This window comes from Bidens hawaiensis, unplaced genomic scaffold, assembly GCF_021521415.1.
Source record: "Bidens hawaiensis isolate Kalapana, Puna unplaced genomic scaffold, B.hawaiensis_p1.1 tig00025990_1, whole genome shotgun sequence".
Taxonomy (NCBI): domain Eukaryota; kingdom Viridiplantae; phylum Streptophyta; class Magnoliopsida; order Asterales; family Asteraceae; genus Bidens; species Bidens hawaiensis.
The window spans coordinates 62,545-82,388 of record NW_027494178.1 but is presented as its reverse complement, the minus strand read 5'-3'; the positions used below and the strand labels follow the sequence as shown (position 1 = coordinate 82,388).

Sequence of the window (19,844 nt, the reverse complement as noted above, 5' to 3'; positions counted from 1 at the left end):
TAAAAATCATTCTAAAACATAATTCTGATAGCATCATTGAAACACATGCTTAGTAAAACATAGTTCTGATAATGTTTCCTTTGATAAATCCGTCCCGCGGGTTACGCGCGAACATTTCTGAGAACCGTGCTCGTCTGTGTAAGTGGCGCTGCCACTACGAGCGAATAATACCGTCCCGCGGGTTACGCGCGGACGTTGTGCCGGAAAACAAGGCGCTCGTCTGCGTAAGAGGAGCGACCTCTACGAGCGGGCTCAATCCCGTAGTACTGCCCCGTGACATGCTAGGCACTCGTCTGTGTAAGAGGTGCGACCCCTACGAGTGGGCGGATCAAACCAGCAGTCCCTACCCTTAGAGTTCCAATGGTAAAGTGATCACTTACTCGAATCTGGTGCACTAACGTCGAAAACCATAGATAACCGCTTGCATTGCTCATCATAAAACATAATTTAAACACATAATCGCTTGCATAGCTTGTAAGTATACCATGATAAAACATTATTTCAGTACGTGTCCCTCGCCCCGAAAACAGTTTAAAAATAGTGAAAACAGTGAAAATAGGGGCTGTGAGACTCACCTGTGGTTCTTGTTAAGGGATTAATCGAGATTCGGGTTTTCTTGGTGTTGGCCTCGGAATTGAAGGTCTAGAATACGATTAAATAACAAGTATATATATTAAGATCAAGAAATAGGAGAATATAAGGGTTGGAAAGTAGATCTCAGGGTTATAATCTCGGCTTACCTAGTAACAGGAACGGAATTGAAAATCAAACGGATGCTTGGACGATGATTAGTGCAATTTGCAGTTTTAAGAGAGAAGTTTGAAGTGTGTTTGGGTGATAATTTGGGTTACATATTTATAGGCAAGATTTAGGGAACACAATCCCTTGCTTTAGGGGGTTGTAATCTTTTCATATCTAGGTGTAATGATGATAAAGTATGGAAATTATTATTATCTATTTAAAAGTGAAGGAGTGGATAAAAGATTCTGAGGACATGCAGGTCTGTGGTTGGTGAGAGTAGGGTGGCTGACAGTTGACTTTTCATGTTACAGTATGCTTTTTCAGGTGCTTTTGTCAGTGTACAGTTAAAAAGTAGAAATCTCTGAAACACGCAACTGTTTCCTTTTTGGGCGGGAATAATCCCCTTATATCTGGAGATTAGGCTAAGTGTTCTGCGCGTATAGCTTTGTGCGCATAGCTTTCTGCGTGAAGGACATTTCTTTGCTGCGGGTAGGTACGTAACCTTCTCGCAGTCAGGGACATTGAGTTTCATTTGTAGATTCTCCAGGTGGTCTTGGTATTTCAACATAGTGATCAGTTATGTTGAAGTCAATTCCATCTTGGAGCTTCAGACAAATTAACTCTCAATGTTCCCGCCATGCGGGGAGGTTAGTTCTCCTTCCGCACGCGCATAAACGATTTAGGATGCACCCGCCTTAGCATCATGCGGGACGGTCAACCCATCAGACAACATAAAGTTAAGTTACATGAAAACATAAAGCCAAAACATTCGCGCATGGCGCACATAACATATGCCCACGCTGGTTCTTACATCGCGCGCTCGCGCAGGGCGTACATAACAATTGCCCGCGCTGATTCTAACATAGCGCGCTCGCGCAGAGCGCACATAACGTGCCCCGCGCTGACTCTAACATAGCGCGCTCGCGCAGGGCGCACATAACGTGCCCTCGCTGATTCTAATTTAGCGCGCATAATATTCACAATCACCTAATTATTAGGTTGATTACTTAGTTTATAGGGTTGGGAGATTACCGGGTGTCACATTTTCCCTCTGTTAAGAGAATTTCGTCCCGAAATTTAGGAGACGTCGCTGGCAGAAGCCATGCTCTGAAAGAGGTGTGGGTATTTCTTGCGTATTTGATCTTCTCTTTCCCAAGTGAATTCAGGCCCACGCCTTGAGTTCCATTGAACCTTTACTAACTTGATTCTGCTTCTGCGTAACTTTTGTTCTTTCCAATCGGTTACTGCTATAGGTTCTTCTACGAAGTGCAGTTGTTTGTCGATGTGAATCTCTTCCAACGGTAAAATCAACGTTTCGTCAGATAAACACTTTTTGAGGTTGGACACATGAAACGTATCATGAACTCCACTGAGTTCGGCGGGTAAACGGAGTTTATAAGCAACCGGACCGATCCTTTCCAGGATCTCGAATGGTCCAATGTAGCGCGGATTCAACTTTCCTCGCTTGCCGAAACGTAGGACTCCTTTCCCTGGAGAGACTTTCAAAAGTATTCTATCCCCTACTTGAAACTCCAACGATTTCCTTCGCACATCTGCGTAGCTCTTCTGTCTGTCGCGCGCTGTCTTAAGGCGATCCTGTATCTGAAAAATCTTGTCTGTTGTTTCTTGGATCAATTCTGGACCAGTCATTTGCTTGTCACCCACTTCAGCCCAGCACAGTGGGGATCTACACTTGCGCCCATACAAAGCTTCAAACGGCGCAGCCTTGAGGCTTGTGTGATAACTGTTGTTGTAAGAAAATTCAACCAATGGGAGATGAGTATCCCAGCTACCTCCGAAATCGATTGCGCATGCGCGCAACATATCTTCCAATGTCTGGATTGTTCGCTCGCTTTGTCCATCCGTTTGGGGATGATATGCCGTACTCATGTCAAGACGAGTACCTAAAGCCCCTTGTAACGATCTCCAAAACCTTGAGGTGAACCGACTATCTCTATCAGAAATGATGGACACTGGGACTCCATGTTTTGAAACTACTTCTCGAATATACAATCGGGCTAACTTTTCCATCTTATCGGTTTCCTTGATCGGCAGGAAGTGCGCTGACTTAGTTAGCCGATCTACAATAACCCAGATCGTGTCGTAACCCCCAGGTGTCCTTGGCAGTTTGGTGATGAAGTCCATAGAGATTTGTTCCCACTTCCACATGGGAATTTCTGGCTGCTGAAGTAACCCCGACGGCTTCTGGTATTCAGCCTTTACCTTCGAACACGTCAGGCACTTACTGACATACGTCGCGATGGCGCCTTTAAGATTGGGCCACCAATACAGCACTTTAACATCTTGGTACATCTTGTCTACGCCAGGATGTACGGAATACCGCGTCTTGTGAGCTTCGTTTAATACTTGCTCGCGCAATCCTCCCTTGAGAGGGACCCATATGCGGTTAGCAAAATATCGAGTGTCGTTTTCCTTGATCTCCAAATTCTTAATCATACCCCCAAGGGATTCGTTTTTAACAAACTCTGGTTTCAAGGCTTTTTGCTGAGCGTCTCTGATGCGGGTAGAGAGATCTGCGCGAATGGTCAACCTTAGAGCCTTGACTCGTAGCGTTTTTATTCGCTCCTTCCTACTTAACGCGTCTGCTACCACGTTCGCCTTTCCAGGGTGGTACTTAATTTCACAATCATAATCATTCAACAACTCCACCCATCTTCGTTGCCTCATGTTTAACTCCTTTTGATCAAATATATGTTGAAGGCTCTTGTGATCCGTAAAGATTATACACTTTGTACCATAGAGGTAATGGCGCCAAATCTTTAACGCGAAGACAACCGCTCCAAGTTCCAGATCATGCGTTGTGTAGTTCTTTTCATTGGCCTTGAGTTGGCGCGAGGCATACGCTATGACTTTGTCTCGCTGCATAAGGACACATCCGAGTCCCTGATGTGAAGCGTCGCAGTAAACGACGATGTCATCCGTCCCCTCGGGCATAGACAAAATTGGCGCACTACATAACTTCTGTTTCAACATTTGAAATGCCGCTTCCTGATTTTCGCCCCAAACAAACTTCTTGTCTTTCTGAGTTAGCGCGGTCAGAGGTAGAGCTATCTTGGAGAAGTTCTCAATGAAGCGTCGATAGTAGCCAGCTAGTCCTAGGAATTGCCTCACCTCAGTTGGGGTTTTTGGCGCTTCCCAGTTTTCGATGGCCTTGACTTTGGAAGGATCAACGTGTATTCCTTTCTCGCTTACAACGTGACCGAGAAAGTGAACTTTTCTAAGCCAAAACTCACACTTGGAAAAAACTTCGCGTACAACTTTTCCTTCCTCAACAATTCCAAAATCAATCTCAGGTGTCGCTCATGCTCGGCCTTGGTCCGAGAGTAAATTAGAATGTCATCTATAAATACAATCACAAACTTATCCAAGTATGGTTTGCACACGCGGTTCATCAGATCCATGAATACAGCCGGCGCATTAGTTAGCCCGAAAGGCATCACTAAGAACTCATAATGGCCGTATCTAGTTCGGAAGGCTGTTTTCGGCACATCTTCCTCATGGACCCTAAGTTGGTGGTATCCTGACCGTAGATCTTCTTCGAATAATAACTGGATCCCTGCAACTGGTCAAATAAGTCGTCAATCCTCGGTAAGGGGTACCGATTCTTGACTGTCAGCTTGTTCAGCTCCCTGTAGTCAATACACATCCGGAAGGAACCATCCTTCTTCTTTACAAACAGTACTGGAGCTCCCCAAGGTGAGAAGCTTGGGCGTATGAAACCCTTATCCAATAGTTCCTGTAGCTGATTGGATAGCTCTTGCATCTCAGATGGAGCTAATCGATAAGGCGCTCGAGCTACTGGCGCAGCTCCTGGGACTAAATCAATACGAAATTCGACTTGTCGCGGCGGCGGTAATCCGGGCAAATCTTCAGGAAAAACTTCTGGAAATTCGCGCACTACTGGTAAGTCTTCAATTCTTCGCTCATCTCCTTCCTTCTCTACTACATGCGCCAGGAAGGCGTAGCACCCTTTCCTTAGGCACTTGCGCGCCTTCAGGCACGAAATCAGTTTCGTCGCAACTCCCCTTCTTTCCCCTTGAATCACCAAGGTTTCTTCGTTCAACAGTGGGATCCGAACCTGCTTCTCATGGCAAATAACCTCCGCGTGGTTCTCGACTAACCAATCCATACCTACCACAATGTCAAAACTTCCCAAGTCTATTGGCAACAAGTTAATATTGAACCCGTGACCTCCCATGACTATTACACATTGTTCAGTTCTTTCCTTTCGCGCATAACTGCCTACCATTGGCTAGTTCTATAGTATAAGGTGTGTCTAGCCTACTGGTTGCTAAGCCTAGGGAGTCTTTAAACTCAGTGGATATAAAACTTAGGTCAGCGCCAGTATCAAATAAGACAGATGCAAAATGGCCGTTAAGTAAAAACATACCGGTTACCACATTCGGCTCTTCTTTTGCTTCGCCTGCGCCGATCACAAAAAGCTCTCCCGCGAGCTTGGTTTCCCTTTTGTGGGCAATCCCGACTGAAATGCCCTGGTTTCCCGCATGCGTAGCAGTTGTCACTGGCTCCAGCTTCCTTAGCACGGCAATTCACCGTCTTGTGCCCTGGCCTGTTACATTTGGCGCACATGACGCTCGCGCATTCACCCTCATGGTGAAACTTGCATTTGTTGCACCATGGGTAAGGCCCGCTGTATCCTTTCCTTGATGGCTCCGCGGCTTGAATCGCGTAAACCCTTGCGCTTTCCTGCTTCTTGAACGGTGGCTGCTTGGAGTCGGACCCTCGGTGGTGAGAGTTCCATTTCCTCTTGGAGTCAGAGGTTCGCTGCTCGTTTCCGCGCGTAGTCAACATACCCGCACGGACCGTATCCCTTGTAAGGGTGATGGCCCGCGCTACTGCCTCATCAATGGTTGGGGGTGCTGCGGCGTTGAGCGGAACCCTAACAACAGGAGGTAACCCAAAGATATACCTCTCGATCTTCTTTTCCTCCGTGTTTGCCATGTCTGGCACCAACTGGCAAAGCTCGTTGAACCGGTTGTTGTAGGCGTCGATATCCGTTCCTATCATGGTGTGGTTCCAGAATTCCTGTTGCAGACTCTGAATTTCTGCGCGAGAGCAGAACTTTCTCATCAATATTTCCTTCAGTTCCTCCCAGGTCTTGTGAAGAGCAACTTCTCGCCCCAAAGTCTTCACTTGAAGCTTCCACCAAGACGAAGCTGCTTCTTGGAACATGCAGGTCGCGTAAAGGACCTTCTGGTTCTCACTACATCTGCTAATGTAGAGAACTGTCTCCATCTTGTCAATCCAGTTGTAGAGCCCAATGGCCCCTTCGGTACCCCTGAATGGCCAAGGCCTACAGGCCATAAATGTCTTATAGGAGCACCCTTTGTCCAAGGCTCCTGATTCGGGTTCTGGGGTCTCGTTCTGACGACCCTGACTAGATTCGGCCTTGCTGGCCTCATGTGTCGCGATCGCCTGCGCGATTATTTCCGCGAGTTCCTCGGGTGTCATGGTAATTCCCTTGGCTCTGGTTGGAGGCATTCTTGTTCTTAAAAAAAAAAGAGAAAATATAACAACCTTAGCGCATGTACCATGAGCACATAGTGTTTTTATCCTTAATGTTCACTAGACATTGTGTGACCCGTGTTCCTAAGTGTGTGTGGTTTTTCTTTTGAAAATATTTTCCTTGAAAAATACTTCATGCGATTCCCCGACGGTTATAGTCTAGGTTAAAACTTCTTTTCCTAGTTCGCTATAACCAGTGCTCTGATACCAATCTGTCACACCCGGCCCTGAACGGCGGAAACAGCCGGGCGCGCGCGAGTGGGGATTGATAATTAAGCACGGGCCATTGCAAACATTCAAAGTAAGATTTTCATTGCGCATGAAATGTTTAATACAAATACATTACATTGTTTAAAGATTACATAAAAACATCCAAGTATAAAAACTGTTGAAGATTTCCACGCCATATCCCCTTTGCGTGGCGGGAACAACCGCGCGCATCGAAGGGATAGAACTAAAATCTTCCAAAAAGCTAGTTTTAGATGTTCAGCGTGAGGTGCTCTAGGTGTGACTCCATGCGCTACCTAGTTATCTCCTGAAAGACACGTAAAACATTTGAATCAGTATAAACTGAGTGAGTTCACAAGTTTTAGTAACTTGATAAATCGTATTGCATCATAGTCTTGATAAAAATCATTCTAAAACATAATTCTGATAGCATCATTGAAACACATGCTTAGTAAAACATAGTTCTGATAATGTTTCCTTTGATAAATCCGTCCCGCGGGTTACGCGCGAACATTTCTGAGAACCGTGCTCGTCTGTGTAAGTGGCGCTGCCACTACGAGCGAATAATACCATCCCGCGGGTTACGCGCGGACGTTGTGCCGAAAAAAAACAAGGCGCTCGTCTGCGTAAGAGGAGCGACCTCTACGAGCGGGCTCAATCCCGTAGTACTGCCCCGTGACATGCTAGGCACTCGTCTGTGTAAGAGGTGCGACCCCTACGAGTGGGCGGATCAAACCAGCAGTCCCTACCCTTAGAGTTCCAATGGTAAAGTGATCACTTACTCGAATCTGGTGCACTAACGTCGAAAACCATAGATAACCGCTTGCATTGCTCATCATAAAACATAATTTAAACACATAATCGCTTGCATAGCTTGTAAGTATACCATGATAAAACATTATTTCAGTACGTGTCCCTCGCCCCGAAAACAGTTTAAAAATAGTGAAAACAGTGAAAATAGGGGCTGTGAGACTCACCTGTGGTTCTTGTTAAGGGATTAATCGAGATTCGGGTTTTCTTGGTGTTGGCCTCGGAATTGAAGGTCTAGAATACGATTAAATAGCAAATATATATATTAAGATCAAGAAATAGGAGAATATAAGGGTTGGAAAGTAGATCTCAGGGTTATAATCTCGGCTTACCTAGTAACAGGAACGGAATTGAAAATCAAACGGATGCTTGGACGATGATTAGTGCAATTTGCAGTTTTAAGAGAGAAGTTTGAAGTGTGTTTGGGTGATAATTTGGGTTACATATTTATAGGCAAGATTTAGGGAACACAATCCCTTGCTTTAGGGGGTTGTAATCTTTTCATATCTAGGTGTAATGATGATAAAGTATGGAAATTATTATTATCTATTTAAAAGTGAAGGAGTGGATAAAAGATTCTGAGGACATGCAGGTCTGTGGTTGGTGAGAGTAGGGTGGCTGACAGTTGACTTTTCATGTTACAGTATGCTTTTTCAGGTGCTTTTGTCAGTGTACAGTTAAAAAGTAGAAATCTCTGAAACACGCAACTGTTTCCTTTTTGGGCGGGAATAATCCCCTTATATCTGGAGATTAGGCTAAGTGTTCTGCGCGTATAGCTTTGTGCGCATAGCTTTCTGCGTGAAGGACATTTCTTTGCTGCGGGTAGGTACGTAACCTTCTCGCAGTCAGGGACATTGAGTTTCATTTGTAGATTCTCCAGGTGGTCTTGATATTTCAACATAGTGATCAGTTATGTTGAAGTCAATTCCATCTTGGAGCTTCAGACAAATTAACTCTCAATGTTCCTGCCATGCGGGGAGGTTAGTTCTCCTTCCGCACGCGCATAAACGATTTAGGATGCACCCGCCTTAGCATCATGCGGGACGGTCAACCCATCAGACAACATAAAGTTAAGTTACATGAAAACATAAAGCCAAAACATTCGCGCATGGCGCACATAACATATGCCCACGCTGGTTCTTACATCGCGCGCTCGCGCAGGGCGTACATAACAATTGCCCGCGCTGATTCTAACATAGCGCGCTCGCGCAGAGCGCACATAACGTGCCCCGCGCTGACTCTAACATAGCGCGCTCGCGCAGGGCGCACATAACGTGCCCGCGCTGATTCTAATTTAGCGCGCATAATATTCACAATCACCTAATTATTAGGTTGATTACTTAGTTTATAGGGTTGGGAGATTACCGGGTGTCACAGCACAGGCCATGCTGGTTGGTGGATAGGCTACGGCCAACAGTAAAGGTCGGCTGTATACTGTTCCTTTACTGCCGGCTACGCACTGTTCCACCAACTGTAGGCTGCGCACGTCCCATCGTAAGGGTTGGTGAGTAGGCAGCGGCTAATAGTGACAAACAGTACTAGAGGGTGCTCCTCCTCGTATTGTTGTCGGTGAGCTGTCACCCTGTGATTGGTTCATGGGCTGCTCTGGTCAAATTGTCTGTTCCGCCCATACCTTAGTAGGTATAGTACGAAAGACCTTCCAGAAGCATACGGACTGGCTCATTTAGGCGGGAGTATTCCCGCCTTGCTCATTCCTTCATGTGACTACTGAAGTAGCGAATGCCTTGTGCGTGTAGCCTTGCTGTTAGTGCGGGTAGCCTTCCCTGATGGCTTGTATCCGCAGCTGCGGGAACAGGCGGGGTACTTCGCCATTGGGAGGCTTTCCCTGCGGGTACAGCTGGCGTACTGCGCGTAAGGTTCCCTGAGCATGGTGGGTCCTGCTGGAGCAGTTGGTCATTGCGCAGACGTCCCTATTCAAGGTGAGTCTTGCGGGTCCAACTGGGCTCTGCTGGGACCTACCTCTTCAGTCACCTCACCGGTTGTGATATATGGTCACCATAGTGGGTAGTCTTAGTCTTAGATGAAAACTTAAGGGTGTGTATGTATATACTAAATTCTTTTCCTTGTTTTTTTTTCTATATTTTCAAGACTGAAAAATAAATGATTTTTGTTTTATTCTAATCGTTCTCACCACATATATTCTTTTAAATGACACCTTTGTACAATTGGTCTTTTGGTTAAGTAACATAAGAATGATGGTTTAAGAGTTTAAATCTTTATGTTTTATATTGGTGAGTTTTTTTCTTAAAATGTGTTTTTAACTGAGTTAAACTTGAACGTTAAAATTAATACGAAGAGTTCACATTCCAATTTGAAAAGAATCACTCAGTATTGGTGGTTCTTCCAAACCATGTGAAAAAAAAATTTGAATTGTTTCGAAAGTCAATAATGCCTCTCAACTTAACTTTCACAAACTCAAACCTACGGCCTACTGATAATAAAAACATAATTAAATTATCTGGTCTTTTCCTTGAAGACATCTCATAGACAAAATAATTATAATATTATTATTTTATGTAGTAATCCATCATTTTCCCTTTTTTTAGTTATGTATATATTTTGTACTTAATTAAAATAAATCTTAATCTTTACATCTATGCATATTTTTGACACAAAATCAACTTTAGGTATGAAATACAAAATAATACTGTAAATATTTGTACTTGTCGGTTTACATGTATTATATTATATAAAATATTAAAACGGTATTATTGTAACACGACCATCTATCTTTCTCCTGTTCATTATGTCAAATCAGCATTACGTAAACATGTTTATAGTGATTCTCATCTTTAAATAAGTTGATTGATGATTACATAATTTTATTAGTTAAGATGAATATTATATTGTTTTTGTTATACTAAAATAACATTCCATATACCCAACGTCTTAAACTTACATTTTCATATTGAAAAAGGTTTCGTACTCACTTTAAAATAGATTTTCAGATGTGACATGTCACTAAATAAATGCAACATGACCCTTTAGTAAATTTAATTAAGATGTAGACATATATATTAATGACAGAATTACAAATTTTGTCCTTTAAAATAAGACGAATTACGGTTCGTGTCATTTTCTAAGTTTCCTTGCAGGCGGTGTACTTTAAACTTTTTTTTCCTACAAGTTTTGTCCTTTGCGCTAACTGGGTTAGAAAAAATCAGTTAAATCCCATCACGTGAGGCGCATGTGAGGGTACTTTTGTCCTTTCATATATCTCTGCAACTAAGCCCTGTATCACTCTTCCCCCTCCCTCTCAATCTAATCAATTCCCGGCGATTAAAAACTCGACAGTTAGACCCTAAACCCTCGTATCCGACTCGACTCAACAACCCGACAGTTAATACCTTAAATTGCACATCATTCTCAGAACTTAAACACGTAAGATGGATGATCCTCCTCCTCCTCGATTCTACATTCGTGAAGCTGATGAACAATCAAATGCTGATGCGTTTTATGGTAAGTTAAAACTTTAGGGTTTATAATTGGGTTTATTTAACTAACAGCTGTTTAATCTTGTTTGTGTAGTAAATAATCCACATTTGTTCACGATCAAGATGCACCATGGTGGCAGTTTCACTAAATTTCCTGGACGGGTTTATAACAGAGCTGTTGTCCATTTTGTTGACATGCTAGATATTGACAAGTTTTCAGTTCACGAGCTTGATCGAATCTTGCTTGAATTATCCTATCCTACAGATAAGGTTAGATTCTACCATTATGTAGTACCGGGTTCTGAATTGGATTGGGGGCTTAGAGCTTTGGGAAGTGATGATGATGTTAAGGGATTTTCTAAGTATATTGGAGCTTTTAATCAGTTAATGAATGTGTATGTTGAGCATGAGTTCACCTCTGTACACACATACTTCTGCTCAACCTCAAAGTTTACCATTGAAGAGATAACAAATGAGGAGTTTCTTGCAAGCGAGGTCGTACTAGATAAAGCAAACTCAGTTAAGAAAAGGTTGCTGTTGGAATGGCAAGATAGCACAATGAGGTTGTTGTTCAAAAGGTAGTTGTGGAACAAGACAAACAGGATGCAAATGTGAATGTTCAAGAAGAGAATAATGTTGGTGTTGTTGAACAACAAGACCAGATTGATATATGTCATGAGGATCCAGAATTTGACCCTATGTTTGGAGAGGATGCTTTTGGTGTGCAACCTACAAATGAGGTGGAGATTGATTACAATGGTGATGTAGATGGAGGTGGGGATGGAGGTGGATATGGTGTGCAGCCTACAAATGAGGTGGATATGGATTACAATGGAGGTGGGGATGAAGATAGTGAAGATTCTTCAATTTCAGATGAAGAAAGTGGAGATGAGTCTTCAAGTTCAGATGAAAGTGGAACTGATGATAGTAGGGATTCTAACTATGAAATGAGATATGAGAGTTCTGATGATGATGAACATCTAGAGGGTTGTCCAGTTAAGAAACCAAAGAATGTGAAGAAATTTAAGAACAAAAAGAAATCTAAAAATGTTAAGAAAACTAGGGATGGTGATGAAGATTCAGAAAGTGATTCAGATAGTGACTTCAACTATGAAGATGGTGAAACACATGATGTAGATGTATATATGAGGGATTTCAGACTGCATACTGATTTTGAAGTTGAACAGCAGGATGCAAATTGTAGTTTAGAGGTTTTGGACATAGAAATGGACGATGTGATGTTGGATAATGATAGGATGTATAATGAGAAACAAAGAAATGAGGGGGACATGGATTATCTTTTCCATGTGGGACAAGTTTTTGGTACAAAAGCAGAGGTGAAGGATATGATCAAGGCACATGCAGTTGAAACAAGAAGACAAATTAGGATAAGAAAAGATGATTTGGTAAGGGTCAGGGCTGTGTGTGAAGGAGATATGGAAGATGGGTCCCACATGCAGGGGGTTGGATCTAGCAGTGCTAATAAAGATGAGGGACCAGTCCAGAAAAGTATTGGGGGTAGGGGAAAAAGGAAAGACCCACTTGCTATTAGATGCCCTTGGGTACTGTTGTTGTCATACCAAAAGAGAACAGCTTCATGGAAAATTACAAGGTTGATAAATGAACATAAATGCCTTCAATCTAGGGAAATTTATGCTTGCACAGCCGGGTTCCTCTCAAACCATTTGGTTACTGATCTTCAAGATGACCCAAAGCTGAAAGTTAAATCCATCAAAGAAAGGTTTCAAAGGAGGTTTGAAGTTGGTGTGTCTGAGATGAAAGCTTATAGGGCAAAGATGTTGGCTAGGGAACATATAATTGGAAATTTCAGAGGCCAATATGGGTTATTGAGGGATTATATTGAAGAGTTGAAGAGGACTAATCCAGATACAACAGTGAAGCTTGAATTAGAAGAATGCTCAGATCCAACATCTGAGACAAGACAATTCAAGAGGATATGCATCTGTTTGGGGTCTTTGAAAAAGGGGTTCAAAGCAATAGGTAGGGATCTGTTGGGACTGGATGGGGCTTTCCTTAAAAGTGCTTGGCCTGGTCAACTTTTAACAGCAGTTGCTCTAGATCCAAACAATGGATACTACCCTTTTGCATATGCTGTAGTTGAAGCTGAAACATTGAACTCTTGGGAATGGTTCTTGGAATGCCTTGGTGATGACTTGGATATAAACAACAGATCCAAGTTTACCTTTATGAGTGACAGGCAAAAGGGTCTTATACAGGCTGTAGATAAGTTGTTTCCTTCTGTAGAGCATAGGTTTTGTGTGAGGCACATTGAAGATAACCTAAGATCACTCTTCAAAGGAAAGCTTTTAAGGGATGCTCTTTGGAAGCTGGCTAGATGTACATCACCTACACAATATGAGAGAGAGATGAACAACCTAAAAAACTTGAACAAAAGGTGTCATCTTTGGGTATCTAAGATCCCACCAGAAACATGGTCAAGGTCACACTTCTCTGGTAAGTTTTTAATTTTGTATCCTTTATTCTCTCATAACTTTCAAGTTTTGTCCTTTATCTGTTGTGTTTTGTTATAATAGGTAGAGCAATGTCTGATGTGTTGACCAACAACATGTGTGAATGTTTCAATTCAAAGCTGGTAGATGGAAGGGACAAGCCTATTATCACATTGCTGGAATACATCAGAGAATATGTGATGAGGAAGATTGTTACTGTGTTGAAGGTAATTGATAGGTCATCAGGTACTAACACCATATGCTACACAAATTATGGAGTCAGTGAAGAAGGAAGCAAGCAGGTGAGTTGTATGTGAATATTTACTTGTCTTGTAAATGATGTGAATGGTTTACATATTTGGATGATAGGTACTCTGTGCATTGGAATGGTGAGGATCATTATCAGGTAACAGGTCCATATGGTGATCAGTGTGTAGTGAACATGAGCACAAGTACATGTGCATGTAGGAGATGGGAGATAACTGGGATACCTTGTAGACATGTGGTGGCATGTATTTGGGTGAAGGGTGCACATAACAGATCTGTTGGCAGGCCAGAAACATTTGTCAAACCAATTTACACAATGGATAGGTGGAAGGCAGTGTATAGCTACAAGGTGTATCCCATCAATGGTATGAGTATGTGGCCCACATCACAAGTCCCAATCCAGATCACAGCTCCTAAATTAAAAAAGCAAACTGGAAGGCCAAAGAAATCAAGGAAAAAGTCAGCAGTGGAAAGGGAAGATGGTGGTTCAAGGAAAAAGTCAAAGGTTGATGCAAAGGGCAAGGGAAAGGCTGTGGAGGGTGAAGGCCAGAAAGTGAAGGCAGTGAGAAAGACAAAACCAAAAGGATCAAACACTTGTGAGACATGTGGTCAAAAGGGTCACAACAAGAGATCATGCATGAAAAATTTTGCAGATTAATGTGCCTACTGTTTAACTGTTTTTGTAGTTTTTATGACTTTATGGTATGGATATTTTTATGACTGTTTTTGCAGATTAAGTTGTTAGACTTTTTGTGAAGTTTTTCATGGTATGGATGTATTAAGTTGTTGTCTGGACTTATTTTAAGTTTTTCAAACACTTGTATGGATGTATTAAGTTGTTATGGATGTATTAAGTTTTTCATGTTTTTGAAGTTTTTCATGGTATGGTAATGGTTGTGCATAACTGCAGATGGATGGATCAGATGTTACTTATTTTAAGGGTTTGGACATATTTGCCCTTGGATCAGATTTTACATAATTTAATGGTTTGGCAGATGGATGTTTGTGCAGATGACTCATTCATCTTTTTGTGCATATGGATCTGCAGATGGATGGATCAGATGTTACTTATTTTAAGGGTTTGGACATATTTGCCCTTGGATCAGATTTTACCTAATTTAATGGTTTGGCAGATGGATGTTTGTGCAGATGACTCATTCATCTTTTTGTGCATATGGATCTGCAGATGGATGGATCAGATGTTACTTATTTTAAGGGTTTGGACATATTTGCCCTTGGATCAGATTTTACCTAATTTAATGGTTTGGCAGATGGATGTTTGTGCAGATGACTCATTCATCTTTTTGTGCATATGGATCTGCAGATGGATGGATCAGATGTTACTTATTTTAAGGGTTTGGACATATTTGCCCTTGGATCAGATTTTACATAATTTAATGGTTTGACAGTTTTTACTTATTTGCCCTTGGATCAGATCAGATCATATTATGCAGTATTCATCTCTTGGTTTATGGATGTTGTAGATGGATGTGTAGATAGTGCACAATGTGCAGATTGTGCATGATGTGCAGATTCTGCATAATGTGTAGATTGTGCATAATGTGTAGATAGTGCACAATGTGCAGATTGTGCATCATGTGTAGATAGTGCACAATGTGCAGATTGTGTATACAATCCATCCAAAAGTCCAAAATAAAATAACCAAAGATCCAAATTAAATCCAAAATAAACTGATGATACGTTGCTTAAAAGGGATCCAAAATTACATCCAAAATAAAGTCAAAATACATAATACTTAAACTGCATAAAGTCCTAAATTAACTAATAAAGTCAAAATACAAATAGTCAACAACTTCAAATTCAGTCAACTAGTTACATTTTCATTGCAATTACAATTGCAATGAAAATGATCCAACTAATGACCAATCTGTTCTTCATCTTCCTTGCTTGTTCTTTATAACTCTTTAAACTTTGTTCAACCATGTTTTTCGATTTCAATAAGCCCGGGATAATCTCCAATGCCCGTTCACACATTGGTGGGTCACGCCATCCAAGAAAGGGGCAATCCGATGTCTGGAAAAGAGGAGAAACATGAAGTATAAACAATTGACTGGAACTTAAATCGAATTACACACTTACCATGTCCGGACAAGAGAAAAACCGACGACCTGGATTTCTATCAGTCCATGAAGTTCGAACAACTGCTACCTTGCCACAAACACAGTAAGCCATCATCAATTGAGCCCTGGTATTTGAATTTCGCATCGAGCCCTAATTGATTGAAGCCCTAATTGAGTCGCGTCGGATACGAGGGTTTAGGGTTTAACTGTCGGGTTTTTAATCGCCGGGGAATTGAATCGATTGAAGGTGGGGTTGGGTTAAAAAGAGGGGGAAGAGTGATACAGGGTTTAGTTGCAGAGATATATGAAAGGACAAAAGTACCCTCACATGCGCCTCACGTGATAGGATTTAACTGACTTTTTCTAACCCAGTTAGCGTAAAGGACAAAACTTGTAGGAAAAAAAAGTTTAAAGTACACCGCCTGCAAGGAAACTTAGAAAAGGACACGAACCGTAATTCGTCTTATTTTAAAGGACAAAATTTGTAATTCTGTCTATATTAATTGGAGCATGTGATTTGTAACGAGTTTTTTTTTAATTGATTTCTGTCTATATGTTAGTATTAGTTTTTAATATACCTCATCGTTAAAAAATAAAACCCATAAATAGTTAGATGTTCACTCTCTCAAAATATAATATCGTTATAATATTATAGTTCTGTCGCTACTTCTAGGGCCACGGGAAGTACTTTTGATCGAAATATTTTCGGTCCCCAATATGTAAGTTATTAGGTTGTAGCAAAATATTAAACGCGTCATCTTTATTGGTCCAACGACTTAAAAAAAATTAACTGATAGTGAAGCAAAATTTAAACCTGAATGATATTTGGATCTATCATATTCACATTATTATGTAGAAATATTAGATTAAAACATGGATTATTGTATGAATAAATCTTAATAATAACTACCATTGTATAAAAATAGAGAGGTAGAAGTGTTTCTTTAATAATAATTAATAGATAATTGTTTTTATCTAGCAATAAAAATTGAAGGTTAATAAAAATGTGGTGGATGGGTAGATATATGAAGTAATATGAGTAATAATTAACGACACCAATTTTCCACCAAACTCTAGTTTCAAACTCTAGCTTTTAAATTGACATTTTGACCTTTCAAACTCAAATCATTTAATGACCAAAAGATAAAGTCCATATACAAAGCTTCACCTCCCAACCCCCACCCCTACCCAGTTGGCTGGCTTGCCAACCCCATTAATTGTGCTCACATTCATATTATTTTGATTATTGGCTTTAACATCTAGAAACCAATATAATTTGTTAAATTTATGATAAACAGTAATATTTGGATGTTAGAATGACTTAAGAAACACGACAAATTGTACCACGTATAATAGTGTATTTTAAGCGTCATTTATAACATAAAATTTCAATTCCAAAAGATTTTTCTAGAAACCGACATTTGTCCTCTTCTTATCTATCTAGTAACGTCATCTTATTTCTTAATTCAACAATCTCAAGCTTTACGTATAAAATAAAATAAATATATATAAAATGCACGATATTATCCGACTATTTCACAAACAAGCAAAATTATATTCATGTAAAACATTCTTTTAGTCAATACTATCATCACTTTACAAAATGATAATGTTATTGTAAGTAATAAGTATAATACAAACTTATTAATTAAGAAAAATAAATTATATCTTCTGTTTCACTTCCCGCCAAACCAAAATAAAAAAAAAAACTTACATAATAGTCCCCAAAGATTCTATTGTTTACAGTTTACCTCCTTTTATTTTTACTTCCAAGTAATAAGCAAAAGTAGAACAAGATCCTGAAGAAGAAACCCCAAGCCAAGGTGATCCATAAACAGCTCCATTTGCCTAGCACATTAACCCCTTGCTGCTGCAATAAGTCGGACCCAGTGGTCAGGCACGTCGACCCGGTCAAGCTATACCCTAATGTATCACCCATGTTTTGTAACAGCTTAAGTTTCAAGGACTCATCGAATATGCCGAGTGGGCTCCCATCGAAAATTTGAGTACCCCGAACAAAGCATTTGTGGGGATCTTGAAACTCGTTGTGTAAAACCGCTTCGTACGGGTATTTAACTAACGAAATGTAGTGAAACCAAATCCAGTAGTCAGGGATTCGATCACGGTTGATGAAAAAGCCGCTAAATAATAAAAAGTAGGCGAGTATCGCGACCACAATGACGTATCCGATCATGACATGTGGTACAACAGCGGATAAGAATGTAACGAATGAGCTCCCAGCCCAAAATGAGGTTAGGATTATGAGGAAATAGAACAAAAACCCGACACCCCCCCGTCGAGCCCCACTGCCCAGAATGTGATTATTGCGAATGTGATCGATAGGATAATAAGCGAAGGGATCGTGACGAGTGAATGGGACAAGACGTATGAGGAACGGCGGTACGCGTTGTACGCCGTTTCCCTCATGAAAATAAAACGTTCTTGAATGAATATTGGTAACGCATCCGCGCATGTGTAGAATGTTGTTGACATCGCGAATGCGAAAAATCCTAATCGCTCCTTAACGCCTCTAGGGGAGTTGTCGAGTTTCCAGAACACGGTGGCTAAGATGAACCCGGTTACCATAACCGCACCTAACCGAGTAGCGAATATTTCTGGCATTCGCCACGAGTTTTTGAATGACCGTTTTGATAACACTAGCATTTCCTTCCACATTGGGTTTGCGAAATTCGGGACCATTGTGGTAGGGCTGACGTGATCAGTGGTAGCTCCCGAGACTAATTTGCCTCGGGAGATACTTGCACTAATCGCTTCTTTTAAGGATAAACCGTGAGTGGGAGTTTCGTTTCCCGTGACAGTATGTCGTGAGCGTTTTAACATCTGCCATGACTTGTTGAACTCGACTAAGCTTTGGGTCCCACCTGGAGAACCTTCGAGTTCTCTTATCAAATCAAGTGCAAACTCAGTACGATTCTCCTTGTCGGGTATCGGATGGCTGAAATCCGCAAAAAAGGACAAGAGATTCGACGGTGAGCCGCTATAAACCGTCTGTCCACGCGACAAAAACAATAATCGGTCTAATAACCCGAGTAACCGAAAACTCGGCTGGTGCACGGACATGATCACTATACTTCCGGATTGCGCAATCCTTTGCAATACTTTCACTACCATATACGCGCTAGTCGAATCGAGTCCAGAAGTCGGCTCGTCTAAAAACAAAATAATCGGATCGTGAATAATATCAGTTCCAATAGAAACGCGGCGACGTTCTCCACCAGAGATGCCTCGGTGACCTTCGTCACCGATGACTGTGTTCGCCGCGTTTCTGAGCCCTAACTGATCAATCAGGGCTCGGACTCTTTGCTTCTTTTTAGACTTTGACAACGTCCGAGGGAGCCGAAACTCGGCTGCGAACATCAACGTTTCTTCGACCGTTAACATCGGAAACAACAGATCGTCTTGCATAACATAAGCTGATATCACCTTCAACAACTTCGATTCCAACTGCTCACCATTCAAAGTAATATTCCCTTTCAAACTTCCTTTTGCTATTCGATTCGCTAACGCATCGATAAGAGTCGATTTACCCGAACCACTTGCGCCAAGGACCGCGAGTATCTCACCGTCTCTAGCTGTACCAGATATATCATTCAACAACACCTTGTTTCCATGAAACAAGTTCTCTCCTCCAGGCTCTGCAGTGGTTGCTAAAGAGCCTGGTTTATTATGACCTGACAGTACAGCGGGAAGGCCAAACTTTCCACGTGCCTTCACGCTGTACGTCAGGTTAGTAAACGACAGAACAAACGGCAACGCCTGTGGGACGGAGTCATTCCCACAGTCGTTGCCGTTGTTCATTTTGTTCATTTCCAGTATACGATGCGCGGTGTTATCCCCGCCATACTCCAGAAGCTCAGCGAGAGTTGGAGAGGCGGGCGATAGTTCCGCAAACTCCGGCAGGTCCGCCACCCCTATAAGAGCTGACATTTTTCAAGTAACCGGACTTAATGGAAGTTAATTGTAGAACAAACTAGCGAGTTAATAATAATAACAGGAGTGTATATGTGTAGGTGGTGGGATATGAATATGATGCACCTGTTTAGTTGATGATTTAAAGATTAACCTCTATATGTATATATAGAGAGAGAGACCTATATATATACACATGTATGTATATATGTATTGTCGAAGCACGAAATGAATCTAACCTGATCCATGACGATGTTTCCACGGATTTTCGAGATGAACGAACCACGTCTTGATCTTCTTCTTCAGCTGCTTGA

At 41.5% G+C, this 19,844-nt stretch overlaps 1 pseudogene; it reads right to left on the bottom strand.

The window, feature by feature from the left end:
- Window positions 1-17,187: 17,187 nt before the first annotated feature.
- On the bottom strand, window positions 17,188-19,604 carry LOC143572680 (ABC transporter G family member 6 pseudogene; annotated as a pseudogene).
- Window positions 19,605-19,844: the final 240 nt, after the last annotated feature.